This window comes from Girardinichthys multiradiatus, chromosome X (assembly GCF_021462225.1).
Source record: "Girardinichthys multiradiatus isolate DD_20200921_A chromosome X, DD_fGirMul_XY1, whole genome shotgun sequence".
Lineage (NCBI taxonomy): Eukaryota > Metazoa > Chordata > Actinopteri > Cyprinodontiformes > Goodeidae > Girardinichthys > Girardinichthys multiradiatus.
In genome coordinates this window covers 1,007,160-1,023,600 of record NC_061817.1, presented here as the reverse complement: position 1 = coordinate 1,023,600, position 16,441 = coordinate 1,007,160, and the positions used below count along the sequence as shown (strand labels likewise).

At 41.2% G+C, this 16,441-nt stretch overlaps 1 long non-coding RNA gene across 1 annotated transcript; it reads right to left on the bottom strand.

Annotated features, from left to right (window-relative positions):
- Positions 1-4,700: 4,700 nt before the first annotated feature.
- On the bottom strand, positions 4,701-16,217 carry LOC124863318. The gene is made up of 2 exons (XR_007037107.1): positions 15,897-16,217; positions 4,701-6,023 (listed from the first exon to the last, which is right to left on the bottom strand). It is a non-coding gene; the product is annotated as an uncharacterized LOC124863318 (long non-coding RNA).
- Positions 16,218-16,441: the final 224 nt, after the last annotated feature.

Sequence of the window (16,441 nt, the reverse complement as noted above, 5' to 3'; positions counted from 1 at the left end):
AAATGACAACTTTGCATGTGCTACAGGCGGTCACAATGGAGAGTGTCGGACAGCAGAGCGGCAGTAAAAGAAAGATGAAATTCGAAGCCATGAAGTTTGAGGTAATAATAAAAAATATTATAATAATAATAAATTGCATTTATGTAAGTATCTCAAAGTGCTACAAAACAACAGTAAAAGCCTTAAGCAAAAACATGAAAATACAAAAAGCTATAGTAAAACCATGAAATATCAATTTTAAAACCTGGAAAAGCTGACAGCCACTGTCAGACTTACACACGTGGACAAAACTGTTGGTACCCCTCGATCAATGAAAGAAAAACCCACAATGGTCACAGAAATAACTTGAATCTGACAAAGGTAATAATGAACAAAAACTCTATGAAAATGAACAAATGAAAGTCAGACATTGCTTTTCAAACATACTTCAACAGAATTATAAAAAAAAATAAACTTATGAAACAGGCCTGGACAAAAATGATGGTACCCCTGAAAATAATGTGACCAAAGGGACATGTTAAATCGAGGTGTGTCCATTAATTAGCATCACAGGTGTCTACATTCTTGTAATCAGTCAGTGGGCCTATATATAGGGCTACAGGTAGTCACTGTGCTGTTTGGTGACATGGTGTGTACCACACTCAACATGGACTAGAGGAAGCGAAGGAAAGAGTTGTCTCAGGAGATTAGAAAGAAAATGATAGAAAAGCATGTTGAAGGTAAAGGTTATAAGACCATCTCCAAGCAGCTTCATGTTCCTGTGACTAGAGTTGCACATATTATTCAGACATTTAAGATCCATGGGACTGTAGCCAACTTCCCTGGACGTGGCTGCAGGAGGAAAATTGATGACAAAACAAAGAGACGGATAATACGAACAGTAACAAAAGAGCCCAGAAAAACTTCTAAAGAGATTAAAGGTAAACTTCAAGCTCAAGGAACATCAGTGTCAGATTGTACCATCCGACGTTGTTTGAGGCAAAGTGGACTTAATGGGAGACGACCAAGGAGAACAGCATTGTTGAAAACAAATCATAAAAATGCCAGACTGGAATTTGCCAAACTACATGTTGACAAGCCACAAAGCTTCTGGGAGAATGTCCTACAGACAGATGAGACAAAAATTAAACTTTTTGGCAAGGCACGTCAGCTCTATGTTCACAGACGGAAAAATGAAGCATATGAAGAAAAGAATACTGTCCCTACTGTGAAACATGGAGAATGCTCTGTTATGTTCTGGGGCTGCTTTGCTGCATCTGGCACAGGGTGTCTTGAATCTGTGCAGGGTATAATGAAATCTCAAGACTATCAAGGGATTCTAGAGCGAAATGTGCTGCCCAGTGTCAGAAAGCTTGGCCTCAGTTGCAGGTCATGGGTCTTGCAACAGGATAATGACCCAAAACACACAGCTAAAAACACCCAAGAATGGCTAAGAGAAAAACACTGGACTATTCTGAAGTGGCCTTCTATAATTTTCTGATCCGCTCTGGTCCATCTGGCTCCAGCCATGTAAACCAATGTACCTCTTGTGCATCCTCTCTTCGGGCTCCATGGAAGTTGCAGCGGAGCTCGATGGAGTACCGTGGATGCAGTAGGCGTTGCTTTTCACGGAATGACGGAGGCGGTCTGAAACGGAAGAGACACGTACCGGAGCGGAGGATGTGGAATCTAGGGGTCAGGATGTTGGGATAACTGTGGAAGTCATCTTACTACCAAATAGTCAAATGTAGTATTATCATTACTAGCCCAAATTGACAATCTATAGGAACCATTGTAACTGCTCATGTTACTGTCTGCCCTTACCCTTTGTGTTTTTATTTTATTTGTGTTGATTTTCTCTTCTGTAGTAATGACTGGTTTATTTTTTATCTTTATTGGAAAAGTAATCTCAAAACCCCTAACAATCTCATGTGAAAAAAAAGTTCCACTCTCAACATGAATATAACAAAATATATAGTCAACACTATTCAATCCAAAATCATATTCACTCGTGGGATAAACTTAAATTACTTTAAATTGCATTGTTTTAAGGGGAGATGGAAAATAATTCCGAAAATATATGATACTACCGCCACCAACTGGTGTGTTTCTTACTGTAACCTTTGAGAGTTTGGTGCGTTTAGTTGGCTTTAGCTGTTTTGTAGCAAAAGGCTTGTAGGTACTAGCTTTAGCTTTCATCCACTGCCAGGACACTTAGGCATTGCTAAAATCTATATCAGAGTCCTCTAAAACACTTTTCCTGGTCAGAACTCAAGTCTGATGTTGCACATTATTGTCATACATGCTATGTTCGTCAGGTTGCTGGTAAACCAAATCAAGTCATCCCTCCCACTTCCCTGTTACATATTACAGGAATGAGTGAAACATTTAAAATGTTGGCTGTGGAATGTGTTGGGCCTTTTCCAAAATCTAAGTCTGGAAATTATAGTATTCAGGCAATAAACTGTGCTTCCATTAGATTTCCTGTCATCGCCAAAGCTCTGGTGAAGTTCTTATTATTTGGTCTTCCTAAGGTTCAAACTGATCAGGGAACCAACTTTAAGTCTAGGACCTTTGCCCAGGCACTAAAACTCTACTAAAAGTACATCCTGAAAGTCAGAGAGCACTTAAAAGATTTCACCAGACATTAAAATCTGGTATGTAAATACTGTCTGGACACAGACAGGGACTGGGTTGAAGGTATTTCATTCCTGTTGTTTGCTATGCATGAAGCAGGGCAAGAGTCATTAGATTTCAGTCCTACTGAACTTGTGTTCAGGCATCATCAGGCTGCAAAACAAAACACTAACAGAAGACAAGGTTGCTACCATCCTGAGGTCAACTCTCAAATGTCTCAAATACCTTTAATTAGAAACATTCATTGTGACAACAAGGCAGGAAATATCTTTCTCAACACCCACCTTTTCGTTTTTGGTGCAGACTTGTTTTTGCATGCTGTTGTACACCTTTAAAACACTCAATCCACAAATTGCTGTGGACGTTCTAAGCATGGCCTCATGTCTTATGTCATCCAAAATTCACAATGTTCCTGAAATGTGGTGTTGGCCTCATTTTCTTCTACCATTGTGTCGTCATATTAGTTACGTTCTGCTTTGTTCTGCCCATAGTCCCATACTGGTCAAGTTTTCTGACATTACTATAATTTTTTCAGTTTGCTGCTTTAGATAATTCAAACTTCATACAGAAAGTAAGGGCATTTGTATCTGGTTGATTTTTTCTTTGTTGTAACAGTGTTTCTTGGAAATAAATCTCGTACAATTGGAAAGGCTGTTTTTTTTACCTTTGACTTGAGCTACATTTGTTTAAGAAAATGCATTCCTTGATTGAGCAGTAGTTAAGTATGTAGCTTGTTTCCATTTAAAACCTACTAAATCCTCTCTGCCAAAGCCGAACAGTTTTTTCTGCTATTGTTTGATTTTATTGCATTGGATGAATGATGCTAGACATAACACATTTAGGCAATTAGACAAATAAGTCATTTAGCAAACAGGGGCTTCATTAGCTTGTGGAAGAACCATATAATAAATTATCCATGACAGCTTAGCACCTCCTCCACACACCAGTCACTAGCTTGGTCACACACTGCTGTGGGATGACAGCCCATTCCTCAGCCAGCATTGATGGCAAGTCAGCTAATGTGATTATATTGGTTACTCTGAGATAACCAACTCACCAAAGCTGATCCCACAAGTATTGAGCTAGGTTGAAATCAGGACTGCAACTTAAATTCCAGATAATTCTGAAGGAAGGATAAAACCAGTTATGTAGGGGTGATCACTGGCATCTTGAAGAGTTAAGTTCAGTACCAAGGATTAATGATAGGAAATTTCCACTGGTTGTAGAATCTTATCTCGATATCTCTCTGCATTGAGATTGCTTTCAATAAAGACAAGCCATGTTTTCTTGTGAGAGATGTTGTGTCACAAGAGATGATGTCAGCTTTTTGGCATTGGCAGAAGATTTGGCAAGTTATCCATGGGCACAACCCATATATTAAACTGCTTCTCAACCAACAACTGGATTTTCCTAACAAATGTAGCAATGTTTACGGACAAAGAAACAGGCTTTTTTATGGTATAGGATTTATTGGCAACAAAGAGATAATCAAGCAAACACATATCTGCCTACGTTTGGTGCCAAGTTTTTGTTTTTCTTCTCTGTACCTCTACTGGTGACATTTGAATTTCTTTAGCAACAGAAAGCCAACAGCTTGACAGGTGAACAAAAAAACCCTTAAAAAGACGACAACTTAGTTGGTTGTCCAAAGTCTTTATTCAATCAGTGACTTTAAAAATAGACATTTGATGTTGTATGTGCAAACTCTTTGATACAGAGAACAAAGATTAGGGAAATGTGTCATGCATGAACACAGCTGACATTCATCCACCAGCGAGTTGACGGCATCATAAACCCACCGACAGCGATGAATGTGAACTGGAATCCTGCACTGGGAAAGGTTGTTACAATAGCAGACAGTCCAATGTATTGTTAAGGCAAAGTCTACAAAAACCTACCTTCAGTAATAACAGCCTTCTTTGGGTATTTTGGTTAAACCTGCCTGGTATTCTCTTTTGAACATGAAAATCAAGAAAAACATAATTGCACCAAAGCCTTTTTAAGTCCTTAGTATCAACAACATGAAGATGTCTGTTGATATCTAAATGTTGTTGCAGTTGTAAGGGTCGATCATATGGGCTTACCAGGCTTGACGTTCAACGTGTTAATTTGTTCTACATTTAAACAGAACAACCAAGAAAGTCTAGGTCTAAAAATGTAAGGGAGTTGGACGCAAATATATTGTCTAAATTTGAATAATAATTGAACTGGTTTGCCTTGGAAAGTCCCATGAGATAAACTAATGGAAAAAAAACTGAATTGTATTATGCTAAATGTATTTGTATTGTACTAAATTAACTAAACTAAATGTAATGAAATTGACTAGTATTATACTGAATTATAATGAAATCCTACTTAATTCCAAATAAATTATATAGTTACCTGAAATATATAAAATGGTCTCAAATCGCTCAGTTAAAGAAACTTATTCCAGAAAACACACTGAATCATCATTGCCAAAACACAGCTAGAAAAGAGATATAAAAAAATATGTTAGCTTTGCATGTAAATAAGTATCATGCATGAAACTGTCACATCACAACAGAATGCCATAGCTAATTTTAGCTGTCAGACCTTTGGAAGCAAAGGTTAACTCTGACTGCTCTTCAGGTGCAGTTGCTGGGTGCAACCCAACACACGAACTGATGTAAACTCAGCTATTAGGGTACACTCAACAGTCGATGGTTTTTTTAGAGCTATAAACTCACCGACAGCGTTGAATGTTCCCCACAACTAGAAAATCTTAGGCTTTCTGCAAACTAGCAGCTGTCATCCGGCACAGGGAGGATAAGACAGCCATGACAGGAACCACAAAGGAGGAACCTGCGGAGGAAGACAAAAGAGCTTGGCAGTTGCAATGAAACTTTATATTTCAGAACTTCATGGAAAGCAAAACTAATTAAACCCTCTGACAGACTTGTTTCTAGAACACAGGCCACCTCCATTTACAGTTCCTTGCATAAATACAGTCTGCCTTATTATTTGGTAGGACTTTTTGATGAATAATTTCTTGAATCAAAATTGGTAAAAAAAGAAAAACAACAACTCAGAATTGAATATTTATAATAAAATAAATAAAAGTGGGCTGCACGGTGGCGCACTTAGTAGCACTGTTTCCTTGAAGCAAGAACGTCCTGGGTTTGACTCCCGGACAGGGGTCTTTCTGCATGGAGTTTGCATGTCCTCCCCGTGAATGCGTGGGTTCTTTCCAGGTACTACTGCTTCCTCCCACTGTCCAAAAGCATGACTAGTAGGTTAATTGGTCTCCCAATCTCTCAAAGTGTGTGTGTGTGTATGGTTGTTTGTACTGTGTGTCTCTGTGTTTCCCTGCGATGAACTGGCGTCCTATCAAGGGTGTCTACAACCTCACCCATAGACCACAGATAGGCATCAGCTCCCCTGCGACCCTGTACAGAAGAAGCAGATATAGAAAAGGTGTTGGCAGAATTACTATGCAAATAAATGGAAAATGAATGTTTTCCCAGTTCACTTGTTTAGTTTTACATGTTAAATTGAAAATAAGAAACAATTCAGAATTTACAGAAAAACATTATTGACATCTCAAAATAATAAAAACAAATGGTGACCTACACCCCCTCGAGAACAGTGATGGCTTATCTTCTACTTGTTTTAATTTTTCCTCAGTCTCTTACCTTTGGCTGGAGGAACACACTGCAGAGAAAAACTATATTTGAAGCAAATAGCTTTGCCCCAAGTTTATTATGAGAGAATCCATCTCTCTTAAAAAACACTTGGGGTCCCACAATAAATTTAAATCGTCAATAAACTGGATAGATTGAACATTGCATGTTGAGTTAAGGCATTTCTTCAGAGACATCAATCTTCAGAACATTTCACCACCTCCTTTCACAGGGGTAGGGGGCCTGCTGTGAACAACCTGTTCCCCCAGAGAACAAACAGCTTCCAGCGGAGACAGTAATTGCTTCACTAAGAAATTGTTTTACATTTTTCAATGACAAAAAGACAATGCTCACAGTTTTCTCTGTCATATCACAGACCATGCCCCCAGGCAGAGAAACGCCCAGTTTGCATGACAACGTTGTTGTATAAACAGTGTAACTTTGTTGTCTTCCTGAACATGTTTCTTACACATCTCACAGCGCTCTCTCCAGCTATCGGAGTCTGAGGCCCAGTTGCCCACATTTTCTGCACAGCTTTCAGCTTCAACTTTCTTAGTCTGTGGTGATAAAGGCTTCTCTCGATCATCAGATTGAGGTACTGAGTTTTTGTGGAGAAAACCTATCCAGTAGCCTAGCAGGCTGTTTTTTAAGGGGCCAGTTGTTTTTTTCATCGAACTATCTTTCTTTTCTAGAAGAGGAATTTAAATCTAACACTGGCCACTTGATTTTATCTAAAAATCTCTGGGTAGCTGGTTCTGCCCATTCTTTTTTCTCCCATGTTTCTGGAAACAGGTCCGTGTTTTGGCTTTGCCCCAAGACGGCTTCAGTACAAACTAACTTTCTCCAACATTCTCCTCCCAGCTATTGAGTGCGGGAAGGAAGCGGAGCTGATTTTTCAGGCAAAAACATTTCACAAAGTAGAGCATGTAATAAAGTCAAAAATACAGAGAAGAAAAATATGGAATATTTTAAAATGATGTTTGTATCCTGTACCCTCCTCCCTCGCACTCAATTACACAATGCACATCACCTAATATTTTTAAATTCGATATGCATTTAAGTTTATTTAACTTGGCGTAGGAAAATATGCATAAAATAATAATGTCAAAGAACATTCACACTAAACCTAATAACTGCTCAAAATGTAAATTACTCCTTGAATCATGAACTTTGATGGATTTTACATAACAGATTAACACAAAGTAATGTATAATTGTGAAGTGAAAGAAAAAAAATTATGTTTTCTTTTTTTTCAGAATTACGTGGCATGCATTTGAATTCACCTTCATCCAATCCTGAAGAAAACCTTTTAGAGTCTTCAGAAGACTTGATACTGTGGTGTAGTAACACCTACCTGCAGGTCAACGACCATAAACATTCAGCCTGAACTACAATGGAATAGTTCACATCAGGGGTTGTGCAACCTTTACAATCTAAAGTAAATTTTTGCCCCTGGTCCAACTAGATCAAACTAGTTTAGAGCTGCAGATTTTACATACCCTTTTGAAAAAAACAAGTTATATTTTTGTGTAAATGTATTCTATAGGAAATTATTAATTGTCATTTTTAAAGAACTACCATTTTATTTCTATTTTTAGGTCTTAAATAAAGAAAAACAAACCTTTTGCAAGAAGAGGTACATTTTCTTCAATAGGATGTTTGTATTTGTGAAAACATATGTAAAAAAAAACTGTTTCCAACCTAATGACAAGAAAAATAGTTTTAAAATATATTACTGGTACTGTTGTGAAAATTAAAGGCAATTATTCTATGAAAAAAAAACTGAAAACCTGCTTAAACATGCATTTGTTGTTATATTTATATTTATAATAATTGGTTATTTATTATTTTTAGCCAAAGTTATTAGGAGCAATTTTGGAATGTCCTAATACATGTGGCTCCGGAGCCACAGGTTGTGGACCCCTGGCTTAGGTCAAAGCATAGTCATGTGTGCCTCGCTTTTAATAGGGTCTTCAGCCCTAGTTAGAGTATCAAATGCATTTACTTCCAACACCCACTTTAGGTCCATCTCATAGTGGAAATGTTGTGCAGGAAGATCACCTTCTAATCAGTTGACTATACACTCCCAGATTATCTTCCAATATGAATAGAGCTATGAAGTAGCACAAAATAAAAATAAGAAATGACAGTAAATGTTCTCACTCTGGTTAGAACCACAGGAAAATTAACTGTTACATATCCAGATAATATGAAATGATATCAAAACTATGGTTCTGGTGCAAATTTAACATAACTGGGAAATATGTAGCTTTATCTAAAGTTATACTATAATGCCAAAAGTATTTGTCTATCTACGTTTACATCCTGTTCTTAATTTATAAAGGTCTAGTTTGTTGATGGATCCACTGTTGCCAGCAATAGCAATTTTAATTATTCTGTAAACATCTTCCACAAGGTTTAAGAGTGTGTTCATTATTAAAAGAGAAAACCAGATTTGCAGCCTCCACTCCAATTTATCCCAAAGGTGTTGACCCAATCTCCGGATGCTTAAACTGGCTTTAGGGTCACCGAATACTTTTGACAATGTAGTGAATGTAAATGCTGTGCAGTAACCAGTCACCAATGTTGTTCTGATATAGTGGTGCTTTAAACTAAAGACCTAGAGTAATGTCTCTATCTATAAGGAATGAATTGAAGTGTATGGAAAAATTCAAAAAAAATTTTTTTTGGACCATTTTGTCATGTATTAAGGTGAAATATTCTGTATTCAAAAGTTGCAATCACCATGTCAGACAAATTAACTGGAATGGCCCACAAAGTTGAAATTCATACTTGGAATGCTACATTTACACACCTTTATAGTTTATTTCAAATTAAATCTGAGGTACTCATTGACTTGGTTAAGTTGGTTAAGTACAGAAACAAGTTAACAAGTGTGTACTTGCTTCTGTAGTGCTTGAATTCACAACACATTATTGGGTGTTATTGCTAAAAACGTTAGTTTAGTCACTGAGCACAACAATTAGCAAATATTTCTATTTTCCCATCGTTGTCAGTGTCGGAAGCATTAGAAAATAACGCGTTAGTAACTGTGTTACTGTTTTTGGTAATGGAGTAATCTAACTAATTACTTTTCTCATTTCCATTACACCGTAATGATGTTTACAATGTAACGCAAAATGTTACTACAACTTAATAAGCTTAATAAGAGCACAGTCTGCTGCACAGTCTGCTGCTGCAGAGAGATCTGCTTTTCTCCCGCAGCTGCAGTGAGTGTTTTTTAAAGATCTTCAAGGAAAACGTAGGAGGTGGGGGAGTGGGCCACGGACATATAGCGGCATACGTGCCAATTGGTTGAAAAGGCATCAGGTAAGCGGGTTTTCACCACATAGACAGAGTAAACCAACAGCAAGAGAGAAATCTGACGATGGAGGGGAGTCTATTTAAAGACAGCATTTGAAAGTTGGAAGTATAGGCAATATTTCACGTTCGCTGAAGTTAAAGGCAAAAATGTGCACGTGATTTGCAAGTTATGTCTAGAAACAAAGAAATTAGCCCCAGCAACTCCAACCTTATGAAGCACCTCACATCGCCTCAACTTCCCACAACACCAGCGCGAGCTCCGACAATCCTACACCGTGCAAACAGAAATGGCTTGATTTTTCTGGTCAGTAACATCATTTTAGATTATATAAGGTTACTGAATACTTTGCCTAGTAACTAATTACTTTGATAGTGCAACTGATTTACCAAACTCTGTTGCTTTTTGGGAGAAGTAACTTGTAACTATAACTAGTTAATTTATTTTAAAGTAATGTTCCCAACACTGATCGTTGTAAAAAACTATTTGCTCCCTTCACATGATGACTGTAGTCATTGAACTAAAGCGATTCAATCATCCCTATGCCAAAGTAAAAACGTATTTACATTCCTTGCTACATACATTTTTTAACTCTGATTAAGCACATATTTTGAGATCTGAGTTCAATGTCACTAGCCACACTCTGGCTTGATTGCCTTCTTAGTTGTAGAATCAAGAAATCACTTAAACAGAACCTGTCTAACAACATAAAGTAGGTCTTTTTTGAGGTCTTAAAGTAAAGACCTTAAAATAGCAAGACACTGTTCCGATCTAAAGACATTCAAGAACAGATGAGAAACAAAAAAATGTCACAGACATTTATCAGCCTATAAAGAGTTCAAACACAATTTGTAACGCTTTGGGATTCCAGTGAATCACAATGAGAACTAAGTATCCACAACTGGAGAAAACATGTAGCTGTGGTGAACCGTACCAAGAATAGCTGACCTACCAAAAGTACTCCAAAAGCACATCAACAACTCATTCAGGAGGTCTCAGAAGAATCCAGAACAACATTTAAAGCTCAGTAGTCCTCACTTAACACCGTACAGGTCAGAGTTCACGATTAAACTCTAAAAAAAGAGAGACTGGGCATAAGTAGCATTTATGAGAGAGTTCAAAGGCCAAAACCATTTTAAAGGCCCGTCTCACATTAACCAAAAAAATCTTGAAGATCCCCAAAACATTTGGTAAAAATACTCATCGTCTTCTGCTTTATCCGGGACCGGGTTGTGGGGGCAGCAGACGCCCAGACTTCTCACCTCCTCCAGCTCCGCCGGGGGGAACCCAAGGCATTCCCAGCCTAGCAAAGAGACATATACCCTCCAGTATGTCCTGCACCATCCACTGGGCCTCCTCCTAGGTGGGATGTGGCTGGAACACCTCCCAAGGGAGGCGTCCAGGAGGCATCCGATACAGATGCCGGAGCCACCTCAACTGACTCTTCTTGTATCTTCAATCTTATTATTTCGGTCATGACCCAAAGTTCATCCCCATAGGCAAGGGTAGGAAATTAGACCGACCGGTAAATCAAGAGCTTAGCTTTTTGACTCATCTCTCTCTTCACCACAATGGACCGCCACAGCATCCATGGTACTGTGGCAGCCGCACCGATCCATAGGGCCACCAAGAAGAGGTCATCTGCAAAATAAAGGGAAGAAATCCACTGGTCCCCAATCCAGACCATCTCCGCCCATTGGCTGTGCCGAGAAATCCTGTCCATGAAAATGAAAAACATGATCGGTGACGAAGGGCAGTCCTACCGGAGCCCAACATGCATCGCGAACATATCCGACTTAGAGCCTGCAATGCGGACCAAACTCCTGCTCCGCTTGTACAGAAACTGCCCACAGGGCACCATGAGGGACACGGTCAATTGCCTTCTCCAGCTCCACAAAACACATGTGGGCAAACTCCCATGAACCCTCAAGAACCCTGTAGAGGGTGTAGAGCTGGTCCAGTGTTCCACAGCCTAGACAAAAACCACACTACTCCTCCTTAAACCGAGGTTCAACTATCAACCGGACTCTCCTCTCCAATACCTTGGCATAGGAGTTACCAGGCAGGTTGAGGAGTGTGATCCGCCTGTAGTTGGAACACACACTCCGGTCCCCATCACAAGAAGGGGGATCACTACACCTGTCTGCCAGTCCAGAGGCACTGTCCCCAACTGCCACAAAATGGCAAAGAGGCGTGCCAGCCACGACAGCCCCACAACATCCAGAGACTTGACATAGTCAGGGGGGATCTCATCCACACCCAATGCCTTGTCACCATGGAGCTTTTTGACCACCTTGGTGACTTCAGCCTGGTTGATGAATGAGTCCGACTCAGAGTCCCCAGTTTCTGCTTCCACCAGGGAAGGCATGACGGCAGGATTGGGTAGATCCTCGAAGTACTCCTTCCACCACCCAATAATGTCCCCAGTCAAGGTCATCAGGTCCACACCCTGACTGTAAACAGTATTAGGGAAGCACTGCTTCTCTCTCATGAGGTGCCGGATGGTTTGCCAGAATCGCTTCAAGGCACACTGGTAGTCCTTCTCCATGGCCTCACCGAACTACCCCAGGGGACATAGTCCACTTAGATTCTATGTCTCCAACCTCCCCCAAACTGTTCAAAGCTCTTCCGGAGTGGGAGTTGAATACATACCTGGCTAAATACTCCGCCAGACCTTCCCAGCAGACACATACTATACGCTTGGGCCTGTCTAGTCTGTCCGGCTTCCTCCTATTCCAGTGGAGCCAACTCACCACCAGGTGGTGATCGGTGGACAGCTCAGTCCCGCTCTTCACCCGAGTGTTCAAAACATGTGGCCAAACGTCCGAAGACACGACTACAGCCGATCATCGGCCTCCTGCCTAGGGTGCCCTGGTGCCAAGCACACCAATAAACACCCTTATGCTTGAACATGGTGCTTATTATGGACAATGCATGACTGGCACAGAAGTCCAATAATGAGGTTCACATCAAGAAGTCTATGTCTCCCAATCACACCCCTCCAGGTATCAGTGACGTTTCCCACATGGGTGTTGAAGTCCCCCAGCAGAATGACTCTCCAGGCCTCTGTCTAAAAGCTGGGTTCCTGAGCTCACGCTGGACGTGGAGGTGAGCCCAGCTATTTCTAGCCAATATCTCTCGACATCCCTCACTTAGAGCTCAGGCTCTTTCCCTGGCAGTGAAGTGACATTCCACATCCCTATACCCAGCATTCGGAGATCGGGTCATTGAGGTCTCCACCTTCATCCACTACCTCTTTGCATCCTCTTTGCACCGGTCCCTCATGGTTCCGCCTACAGGTAGCGGGCCCACTGGGGGATGGCCATGCGTCATTTATTTGGGCTTGGCCAGGCCGACTTCCACGAGGACAAACCAGGCACTCGCCAACGAGTCCCGACCCCAGGCCTGGCTCCAAGGTGGGACCCTCTGCCGTACTGGGCAACATCACATGCCTTGTCCTCATAAAGGTGTCTGAAACGTTCTTTGTCTGACTGGTCACCAAGAGCCTGTTAGCCATGTGAGACCATACCAGGGGCATTGAAGTCCCGGACAATATAGCCTCTAGGATCATTTGAGCACTCAAACCTCTCAACCACGTTAAGGGGGAAACCACGTTTTGGGAAAATATTTTTGTCTTATTTCACCTAACACAATATTTCAGAAAAAGAACAACATACTGAGAGTCCACATGGTAGCTGTCGTGTAATGGAGATTTTGTACTTTTTCACGACCTCCTGACAACTTGCTTTAATTGACTATGAATTCTGCTCTCAAGCAGGAAGTCCTGAAGGAGATCTCTGACTTTCAGTTAGTGACTTGAAGCTCAAGTACACTTGGGTTCTGCAGCAGAATAGTTATTCAAAGCACAGCAGCTAGTCCACCCATTAATAGTTAAAAACTGAATTGTTGTTGTGGAGTGACATAGTTAAAGTCTAGGCTTAAATCTGGATAATGTGACATGGCTTTAAAAAGGCCACTCATGCTCAAAAACCTTTCAATGTGGCTAAATTAAAACAATTGTCTAAAGAAGAATTCCTCCATAACAAGAGTGACACTGGAAGGCTGTTGCCACTAAGGATACCATAACCAGCCATTAGCTGTGGGGCCAATTATTTTTTTCACATAGAGCCAGATTGGTTTAGATAGCCTTTTTCTTTTACTTTTCAAGCTATACTTTCAATTTGGAAATGATAGATGCAAATATCTATCTAGCTGTTGCAAATTTGTGGTCAGTTCTGTAAAACCTTAAAAGCGGTGTTCCAAACTCAAAGTGAGTGCTGTGATGTTGAACGACCGGCAATGGAGGAGCTGGGAGGCGGGCATTAAATAAGAGGAGATATGAGGAGTACAGGGAGAGTGTGGCAAATAGGGAGGTGGGGTGGGCTGATAGTGGGAGGTAGGGCAATGTTGAGTGTCTGGGCAAGTGGAGTGTTGATCGATTCCAGGCTCGGTATTTTCCAGACTGGCTAAATGGTAAAGGTCAAAGGTCGGCTGCTCTTGTTTACCATGAAAGAGCGGCTGTGTGTGGTTGTGTGTCGCTGTGAGCTCATGCGGAGCAGTAAATATAAAGGTGTGTTTGCTTAAATTTACGCTGAAGGTAGTTTTTGTATTTTTTTGTTCAGTCTCTTTCCCAATGAGGTTGAGCTGAGCAAAAGACATGACTAAACTGAAGAAAGGAAGGCAAAATAATAAAAAGCACTATAAATGTCAATTTTTTTTACTTTGATCAACTCACAGGAGGTTTCTTTATTAATTCTCTGCGTTGCATTTAATTTTGGGCTTTTTAAAAGAAATTTACTAATTGTACACCAAAGCCTCTGCGGCCTAATTTGAGCTGCTTTGCATAATTAGAATGAGATGAACAAATAATAGACCTGAACTGCTAAACACAGGTGAATGAAAAACATTTGTAGCTCCTGATCTTGCAGTGTGTGTGTGTGTATTTGGGGCAGTGGGGGGGGTTTCTTTACACAGAACATGCATCAATGCATTGCCATGCTTGTGACAACCCACTAAAACTCCTCACCTGTGAGGGTTAAATCTGGGATGAATAAACAAACTCACTGAGGGAAAGATACTGCACAAAGAATCATGTCAGCTCAGGTAACAGGAGCCAAAATAAACATTTAACCCTACTGACTTAGGGACAAAAGCACACAACATGCCACACATGCTGTGCACGTAATCATGCAACGGCATGTGTAGGATGCATCTAAAACACTGGTGCAAATCTTGTACATCTACATGCGTGCACAGCACGCCTGAGTGTGAGAGAAAGAAGGACAGATAAAGAAAAGGGGGGAGGGGAAAAAGGAGCATGGAGAAGGGAAGAGTGCAAGACTGAGTAAGTGGTGGTCGCCCCCCCTTTCCTATTCCTCTTGCTCCTTCCAGGACTCTCCCACTCACTGCCCCTCCCCCCACCTGGGACTTGAACCTGTGACCTCGCTGGTGAACGAGTTCAAGGGAGGCATCCATGCTGCTGCTGCTGCTGGGGTTGTGTGCAAATGTGAGTGAGAGTGTGACCTCAGTTGAGTTCATCCATGTGTGTGCAGAGAAGTATTTATTTTTGGGTTTTGTCAAACACTGATTCTCACAACATGAGGTTTGAGAAGGAAAAGAAATAGCTGCACTTTCAGTTCAGGAAAACTGCTCCAAACCAGATCTAAAGTGTTCCTGTACATTTCCATCCAGAGTTATTGTGTTTCTAATTATTAGTTTAAAATGGGACGGTTATTTGATGTATGTATGGATGTGTGGAATGTCAGTTATGGCCTCCCCCTGAATTTGGTTTGCTGCTGGGTGTGTAAGTGTGTCTGCATCTTGATACCAGTCCCAGACTGAATCAATACTCTAATCTAATTGTCATTCACTTGCATTGTGGCAGTCCAGCTCACACAGCAAATTTAGCATGCAGGTCGGCACGCCTTTTTACACACATGTAAACACACACACACACACACACGCAGTAAAAAAAAAATATAAACACACACATTCACAGCAAGGCTCATGAGAAATTATGAATGAAAATTCACCGCTGTGGTTGCCATGTTAGCAAGCACCCTTGTTATTCTCCATGCCATGCTTTCCAGTCTCTCAGGGCGTTCCTCCTCAGCGTTGCATCATCTGCGCCCTTCAGAGTGGGCAAACATCCACTGACACATTGTCACATCACGTTGGTGTCTGCCTCTGAGCAGCCTCACCCACAGAGTTCCAATGAAGAGGGAGGATGCTGGGGAGGCTGTGGAGGCAGAGCCAAGCCCAGTGCACAAGCAGAAACCCAGTAACAGAGCAAAGATTAAAGGTGCAAACTGACTTACCTTCTACATCACCCTCTGCCGGAGCTATAGTGTCTGAGTCCCGGCTTTCCTTCTGTATCTCTGACTACTTTTTATCCCTCCCTCTGAGACGCTACTCTGATGTACTTCCATCCAGCTTTCCTCTGTCCCATCGGCTCTTCGTCCTCCTCATTCTGCTTTGTCGTTTCACACACTGTTTAATTTAATTTGCTCTTCTCCGCTGTCTTCTTCCTGCTTCTTTAAATTGGAGGCTGTCTGGTGAGAGACCGAGGAGCAATAGGAAGTACAAACTAGGACACACACAGGCTCTGTCAGTTTGAATGAATATCGTGCATACTTGGCTTGTCTCTCCTCCCCTCTCTTTCTCTCTCCCCTTTTGCTTTTCTCTGTCTACCAGACACCCCTCCTCCACTCCTTTCTTGCTTTGGCCTCCTTTGCTCTCTCCTCCTTCTCCCTCCCTTGCTCGCTCACTGCTGCTCCAAACATGTTCACACTCCAGGACTGACAGACATTATTGAGCTGCACTGCTACCCAGCTGACCCCACCCACACACATACACACAGTGC